Raw genomic sequence first — 7,028 nt, 5'->3', positions numbered from 1 at the left:
AAATGTCTAGAAAAGAACGACGACAATATATGTACAAATATGTCTGATATAACTGATGTATGTATGGATTGGAACAAGAGTTGTAATAGCCCCCAATAAAATAATCTTGGAAAAAATCCTACTGTCATTAAATTGATTCCAACTCATAGCAACCCTATATAATAACCTTTCCAAGACTATAAATCCTTTGGGAAGCAACCAACCACATCCTTCTCCCTCAGGATGGTGACACTAAACCACCAGACTTATGGCTAGCAACCCAATGCTCCTGGCACTACCAGGGACTAAATTTAGGTAGAACTAAATTTAAATTCTACCTAAAGAAAACACTTAGAAATAAACCACCAAAACAACACACAACCAAATCTAAAAGCTTTTTCTCAATATTCATCTTTTTTATTACATCATAATACTGCTAACATGAGCATTCTCTAAATGCAAGTCTTTCCCTTTTAAAGATCCTTTGAAGAGACTGGTATTACAAAACATACAATGGCATGAAACATACTAGTATTTATTCTGCCTAATTCTAATTATCTCAAATGTTGATTCAATATTCAAGTGCCCAAATCCCAACATACACTCTCCCTACAGCCCTCCACCACCACCACACACACAAACATACCATACAAAATAAGACTAAGTTCATTAAACTAGATTTAAGCCACTCTATTATCGGATTTTGCATTATATAACTTACTTTAATTTCCACCATTTTTTATTAAGAATGTACTTCTGCAGCCCAGAGTCTAGCACAATCTTTTATCAGGCTTCCTCTTTAAGCCTGTTTAACTTCTACTTTATTCAATAATTTCTCCCTACTCTTACAGTACTTACAATCTTATTATCCAATATAGTAGTCATATGTAGCTATTCAGCACTTTGAAAACCGGCTGATCTAAACTGAGATGTACTTTAGAGATGTAACATGCCTGAGTTTCAAAAGACTTGGTATAAAAAGAATGTCATCCTGCTGCTGTTGTAGTAGGTTAGGAGTTGAACTGCTAACTGTTCACAAGGTCAACAGCTTGAAACCATTGGCCACACTTCACAAGATAAGGCTTTCTGCTCCCTTAAAGATTTACTGCCTCGGTTCTACTTTGTCCTATATGATAAATAACTCAATGGCAATTAGTTTGGCTGTTTATCTTTTTTTAATATAGCTATAGAAAATTCAAGAAGCCAGGGCAGCACAACGGTTAAGGACTCTGCTGCTAACCACAAGGTTGAGTTCAAACCCATCCAGTGCCTTGATGTGAGAATGACCTGATCTTCTTTATAATCTAAAGATTATCAACTAGAACATCTATGACAGATCTACTCTGTCACGTGGTGTCTGATTCAAAAATCAACTTAATAGAACCAAACTTTTGTTCTAAGATATATTTACAGCCGAATTTATACTTCAACGAGGCATTAACCTATGTACTACCTCTGGACAAATGCCCCACAAACCATCTTTTAAAAATGTCATCCTCCCAATAAGACTATCAGGACTCAATATTAAACTACAACAGAAACATGGGTGAAGGGAGACAGCAGATGGTGTAAGATATATTTATCAAGGATTCATGAGGGTAGGAGGGTGAGGGAGGGAAGGAAAAAAGGAGCTGATACCAAGGGCTCAAGTAGAAAGAAAATGTTTTGAAAATGATGATGGCAATATATGTACAAATGTCCTTGATTCAATTGATGTATGGATGGTTATAACAGCTGTAAGAGCCCCCAATAAAATGATTTTTTTAAAAAGGGGAGATGTCATGAGAGGAATTACTAATATTATGCAACAGTATTTCCTTAAGTTAATTTTGATATCACGTTTTAAATATTCTTAATGAGAAGTTTAAGGTATTTCAAAGTAATGTTTGAGACAGCTAAAATGGGACTATATATCTGCATTTTACCTGTATCCAAAATTCTGAGTTGAATCTCACACCAGAAAGGACAGGCAGCATTATTAAACTGGTAGCAGTCTCACAGAGTAAAGGTTCTGATTAAGCTTGATTTTCCTCATCTTAGCCATTCAGTAAAGAGAAGGCAGCTTCCATTTTGGCAATATCTCTGCACGATGTTCAGCAGCCAAGACAAAGAGTCTTTATAAAGTGCCATGAATAAACAATGCGGGCAGTAAGACATCCCTGGAAATTAGAGTACCGGTATGCAAAAAATGCTTTTATAATGTTAAGTTTTTCAAGCAGGAGATAGCATAAATTATATAGCAAGTAGGCTAAAAACTGCAGCTACAGGAAGAAAAAAATAGATCTCATCTCAAAATCAAAGCACACTTAGGCTCAAAGCTTAGTGCCTCACTATCTGTATAACTTGAATTAGTGTCTGTTTCCTTGCATGTGAAATGAGAACACAAATTATATCACAACCATCCTATGATATAATATTTGAAGGAGCACATACCACTACTACTCACTGCCGCTGAGTGGATTCTGACCCATAGCCACCCTACAGGGGTAAAACTGCCCTGTGTGTGTTCCAAAGACGAAATGTTTACAGGCACACAAAGCCTGTAAGGAGCGGCTAGTGGTTTTAAAATGCATATCTTGTGGTTAGCAGTCTAACACATAACCCACTACACCACCAGGGTTCCTTCAAATTAGCACACCAAAAACTAAAAGCAAATTCAGTGCTATCAAATTGATGTTGGCTCATAGGGTAAAAACGGCCTCTGTGAGTTTCTGAGGCTATACCTCTTTACAGAACTAAGGTTAGGACTGACCTTGCTGTTGGTTAGCAGCCCAATGCTTAACCAATGTGCCACCAGGGCTCCTTATTATGGGCACACAATACATGATTCATTAGTGTCAGTATTATTATCCTTCTCTTCAATATTAATGAATGTATAGTGGTGGTAAGATTATGAATGACTTTTCCCACTAACTTTCCACACTGCTATGAGAATGTTATATAATGGGAAAAAAAATTTTTTTTAACCATATGAAACTTCTAATACTTCACACCCTTCCTTATGTGAACCTAAAACGTATTTTTTACTAGGTACATTTAATAATCTTGTTTGAGAGTTTAAAATCTGTATTTCTGGTGAGGAAGGTTGGTGTTAGAAAGAAAATTAAAAAGATAAGTGTGAAGTTTAAGCCTATACTGGCACAGCCACATAACAAAAGTATTGAGCCAAAAAGGAAATGCTGTTAGGGGAAATTCCCTGACTCGATTATCCAGTGAAAAGACATTCTCCTCTGCAATCGAGCTACTATTCTAGCTACTCCTCACCCACATTTAGGGTTTATATGTATATTACAGTACTTATATACACAGTCACTCCCCTTCTCTCAACTACTGATCACAGCCACCCTCGTGGTCAAAATTTTAAAGAGTGAAGAAATGTAGAATTTTGCAACAAAGACAAACCAACGCACTGGTTGAGAAATAACTGCACTAAAATATACTCACTCCCAAGTTCATCTACTCAGCTGACAGTCATAAAAGGGATCATGCTCCTGAAATACTGGATCTGGTTTTAACTTTTGCCTTTAGAACTGGAAAAGGCATCCTTTGATGCTTACCCGACTTCCTTCTTAGAATGAGATAGTAACAAAAGTTTCCAAGAATGTGAACATCTTAACTTACAGTAGAAAGACGGTGATACAACAGTTTGTCACTTGGCTGGTAACTGAGTAACCATGACAGGGGTTCAAACCCAGTCACTGCCTCCCACTGAAGAAAGATGTTTTTGCTTCGATAGTTTACATTAGATTTACCTGACATTCATTGTATGCCAGAAAGCTAAAGGGCTTGACGTGAATTAGTAATACACACCTTTAACTTCTATAAAAGATTACTAATTACTTTGCTTAGTGCTCATGTAATTAAGATTTGAACCCAGCAGTTTTAATTCAAAGTTTACACATTTAAACCTTGACCCATTCTGCCTCTTTATTAATATATGTATAAATATAAATGATTCTGTGTGTGTGTGTGTGTGTGTGTGTGTGCAGTGTCCAATGAGTTTGTGTAAGGAAAAGGCAACTAATGCTAAATGGGAAAAATAGAAATCAGATTACACCTTACTGGCAAGTCACAATAGGGCAATATACTCTCCATCACCCATAAACTCTTCTGAAAGTCCTAGTTATAGTTAGCATCTTTAAGAAACTGATGAAAAAGGTGCATTAAGCTTACAGGTAAAAAGATAAACATCACAGGACTATAATTTTTTAATTAGATGTATATAATATAGGTAAACATTTTATAGACTGTAAAATCTTTCACTCTTTATATGATTTTTATGTTAAAATTCCTGTTTGGTTTACAATTTTGTATAAATACTAGCAAGTTATTATTACAAAGCACTTACAGAGCTCTACAGAATAGCAGCATATTTTTACTATTTTTTGAATTTTCTAAAAAATCTTAGATTTAGCAGTGGTAGTACTTAAGTCTCAAAAGTTATTTTAGACAAAAGAAAATGCACAGTCTGAGTACCATGTACATTTATTCAACCAAACATTATTACAAAATAAGGCACTAGCACCACTGTTTTCAGCATCTAGTTTCTTTTATGCAATAGCCATCGTAATGGCAGTTATTTCCAGCTTAGATTTGAACCATGCTTTTCATTTTTTTATGGGTCACAGATACTTTTTGAAAACCTCAAACTTCAAAAGTAGACTGTACATAATTTTATTTATTTTGCATCTGAATGTTTTACCAAAAGTCACTTTACAAACTAAGTTACACATACACAGACACACAAATTGTCATCAAGTCAATTCTGACTCACAGTGACCCTATAAGGGTAGACAGAGTAGAACTGCCCCTGTGGGTTCCTGGAACTATACATCTTTACGAGAGTAGAAAGCCTCATCTTTCTCCAGTGGAGCAGTTGGTGGGTTTGAACTGCTGGCCTTGTTATTAGCAGAGCAATACTCCACCAGGGCTCCTATCACATTAAATAATGTTTCTAATTTATTGTTACTTCCAAACCAAACATGTTGTAGTAGAAAGCCCGGTCTTTCCCCCAAGGAGCTGCTGGTGGTTTCAAAGTGCAGACAACACGGATCATCTCAGCCCAACTTGTAACCAGTACACCACCAGCTTCTTATTGTTACTTAAGTGCTCTAAGATACACAGTGCTTGACAAGTCTTCAGTAAAACATTCCTTTTTGTCTTTAACCATCAAAAGTTGCAGATATTTGCCTGTGCATACATATAACAAATTAAAAGTACAATGGTAAAGCAGTTGACACAGTTTCCCACTATATCCCTAACTTAATCATCTCTAATCCTCAACATACTTATTGAGGGGGTAAGGGGGTAAGACTCTGTACCCAGTAATTCCTTCCACTCTGAAAGTTTATGATTCAGTAATGCATGTTGATATACGGTAGTGGTTATGGTTGAGATGCTAACTAACTGCAAGGCCAGCAGTTCAAATGGGCCAGTCATTCTGTGGGAGAAAGATGAGGCTTTCTACACCTGTAAAGGGCTACAATTTCAGAAACCCACAGGAGCAGTTCTATGCTGTCCTATAATGTCGCTATGAGTTGGAATCGACTTGATAGCAGTGAGTTTAATGTACCTCCTGTCTATTAATCCTAAAGCAAGAGCGTCCTCTATAATAGAAGATAAACTAAGCGGGGGTGGGGGGTGGGGGGGGAGGATATAGATCTGAAAATGTTAGCTTTAAATAAAGTTGAAAAGTTCAAATTCCATGTGAATTCAGAGATCTAAATAAAGTTAGTTCTCTAAATCTATTTAAATATCCTTCCATCATGTAACCTGGCAAAAATAAATGAGCTGTTTTCAAATTCAGAACTGAAAATATTAGGTAATACCCATATATACAAGCCATAGTATACTGTTTGGACTATTTAATGGGCCTAAGGTTTACACTGTCATTACTTTAAAGGCAATACACCTATCAGCACATTTAGTACTAGTCTAGCCCCTAGGTTACTATTAAAATGTCTAAACTAAATTATAACTTCACTTAAAAAAAAAAAAGAAAGAAAAGAAACTTTTCTTCCCAAACTTCCCAATGCAATATTTCTGCCGTGAAAATTCCCAGGTACTTACAACAGGTTTCCCTTCTTTGAGGAACTTTGGCTACTTTACAAAACGCTTCCCTTCTTTCAGGACCAAAAATGTAACTAAAGGAAATTACCGCGGGGAGGTAATATACAGTTAAGTCCACTCTAACTCGTTTTCCAGAGTTCAGTCAGGCCTGGCCAGAGTTGGTGAAGGTGTTGGTGTATCAACTGAATTCTATTCACTTGTATACAAAACAGGACCCTCATTTATTCAGGCACCCAGGTTTATTCCATTACATAAGTACTGTTTAATGGCCGCACGAGTTTGGAACCTAAGCACTATAAGTTTTATAACAGCTCATTTTAAATCAATATTATTTATAGAGTTCAAGAAAACTTTTCCACAAAGACTGCTACACCAGGGACGGATCCCAGCACGAGAGTGTGTGGAAGTCTTGGAAAAGGAAACCTTGAGCCCCACCACTGAAGTCCCCAATCCCTGAGCAGGGTCTGGGCACCCGCATCTTCAGGTGGCCTGGAGCAGCGGCGCACACCTGCAGCCCCGGGCAGAGAAGCAGCGCCCGGGGACACAAAGGGCAGGGGATCGGACCTGAGGAGGCACAACGCTTTGGCTGCAACCCCCGCAAGCGCCTGGCAACCCAAACACTTGGGACCATTTACCTCTTGCTGTGTAACTTCCCAAGCACCTAGCGGCATGAGGTCTTGGAGAACGGGGTGCAAAGGAAGGTGATGCGGCCCCGGGTCCCAGAAAGGAGCTGGGTGCGCACGGTCGGTGCACGAGCCGGAGTTTCGGGCCGACGCCGGGCCAGCCCGAGCGGAGGGGTCGGTGACTGCCCTCTCGGCCCGCCCCGTTACTTAGCGCCTCGCAATGGCGACCGCCAGGCTCCCCGGGCCGCCCGAGCTCGGCCCCTTCCCCCTACTGCTCACTGGCTGCTCCGCTTCATGTGACTAAACAAAACCCCCAGGTCGAGAGCCCGGCTCGGCCCCTTTGTGTCCGCGCCCGGC

At 38.8% G+C, this 7,028-nt stretch overlaps 1 protein-coding gene across 1 annotated transcript in view; it reads right to left on the bottom strand.

The window, feature by feature from the left end:
• ZNF644 (zinc finger protein 644) overlaps nt 1-6,702 on the bottom strand; it is a 108,499-nt gene extending 101,797 nt beyond the window's left edge. The window contains exon 1 of the mRNA XM_045291874.1: nt 6,684-6,702. The gene's annotated coding sequence lies outside the window, so the exon portion shown is untranslated. The remainder of the gene's footprint in view (nt 1-6,683) is intronic.
• Between the last annotated feature and the right edge of the window lie 326 nt (nt 6,703-7,028).

The sequence above is a fragment of the Echinops telfairi genome, unplaced genomic scaffold (genome assembly GCF_000313985.2).
Source record: "Echinops telfairi isolate 266 unplaced genomic scaffold, ASM31398v2 ScPeMD7_443;HRSCAF=831, whole genome shotgun sequence".
NCBI lineage: Eukaryota > Metazoa > Chordata > Mammalia > Afrosoricida > Tenrecidae > Echinops > Echinops telfairi.
This window is presented reverse-complemented; position numbering and strand designations above follow the sequence as displayed.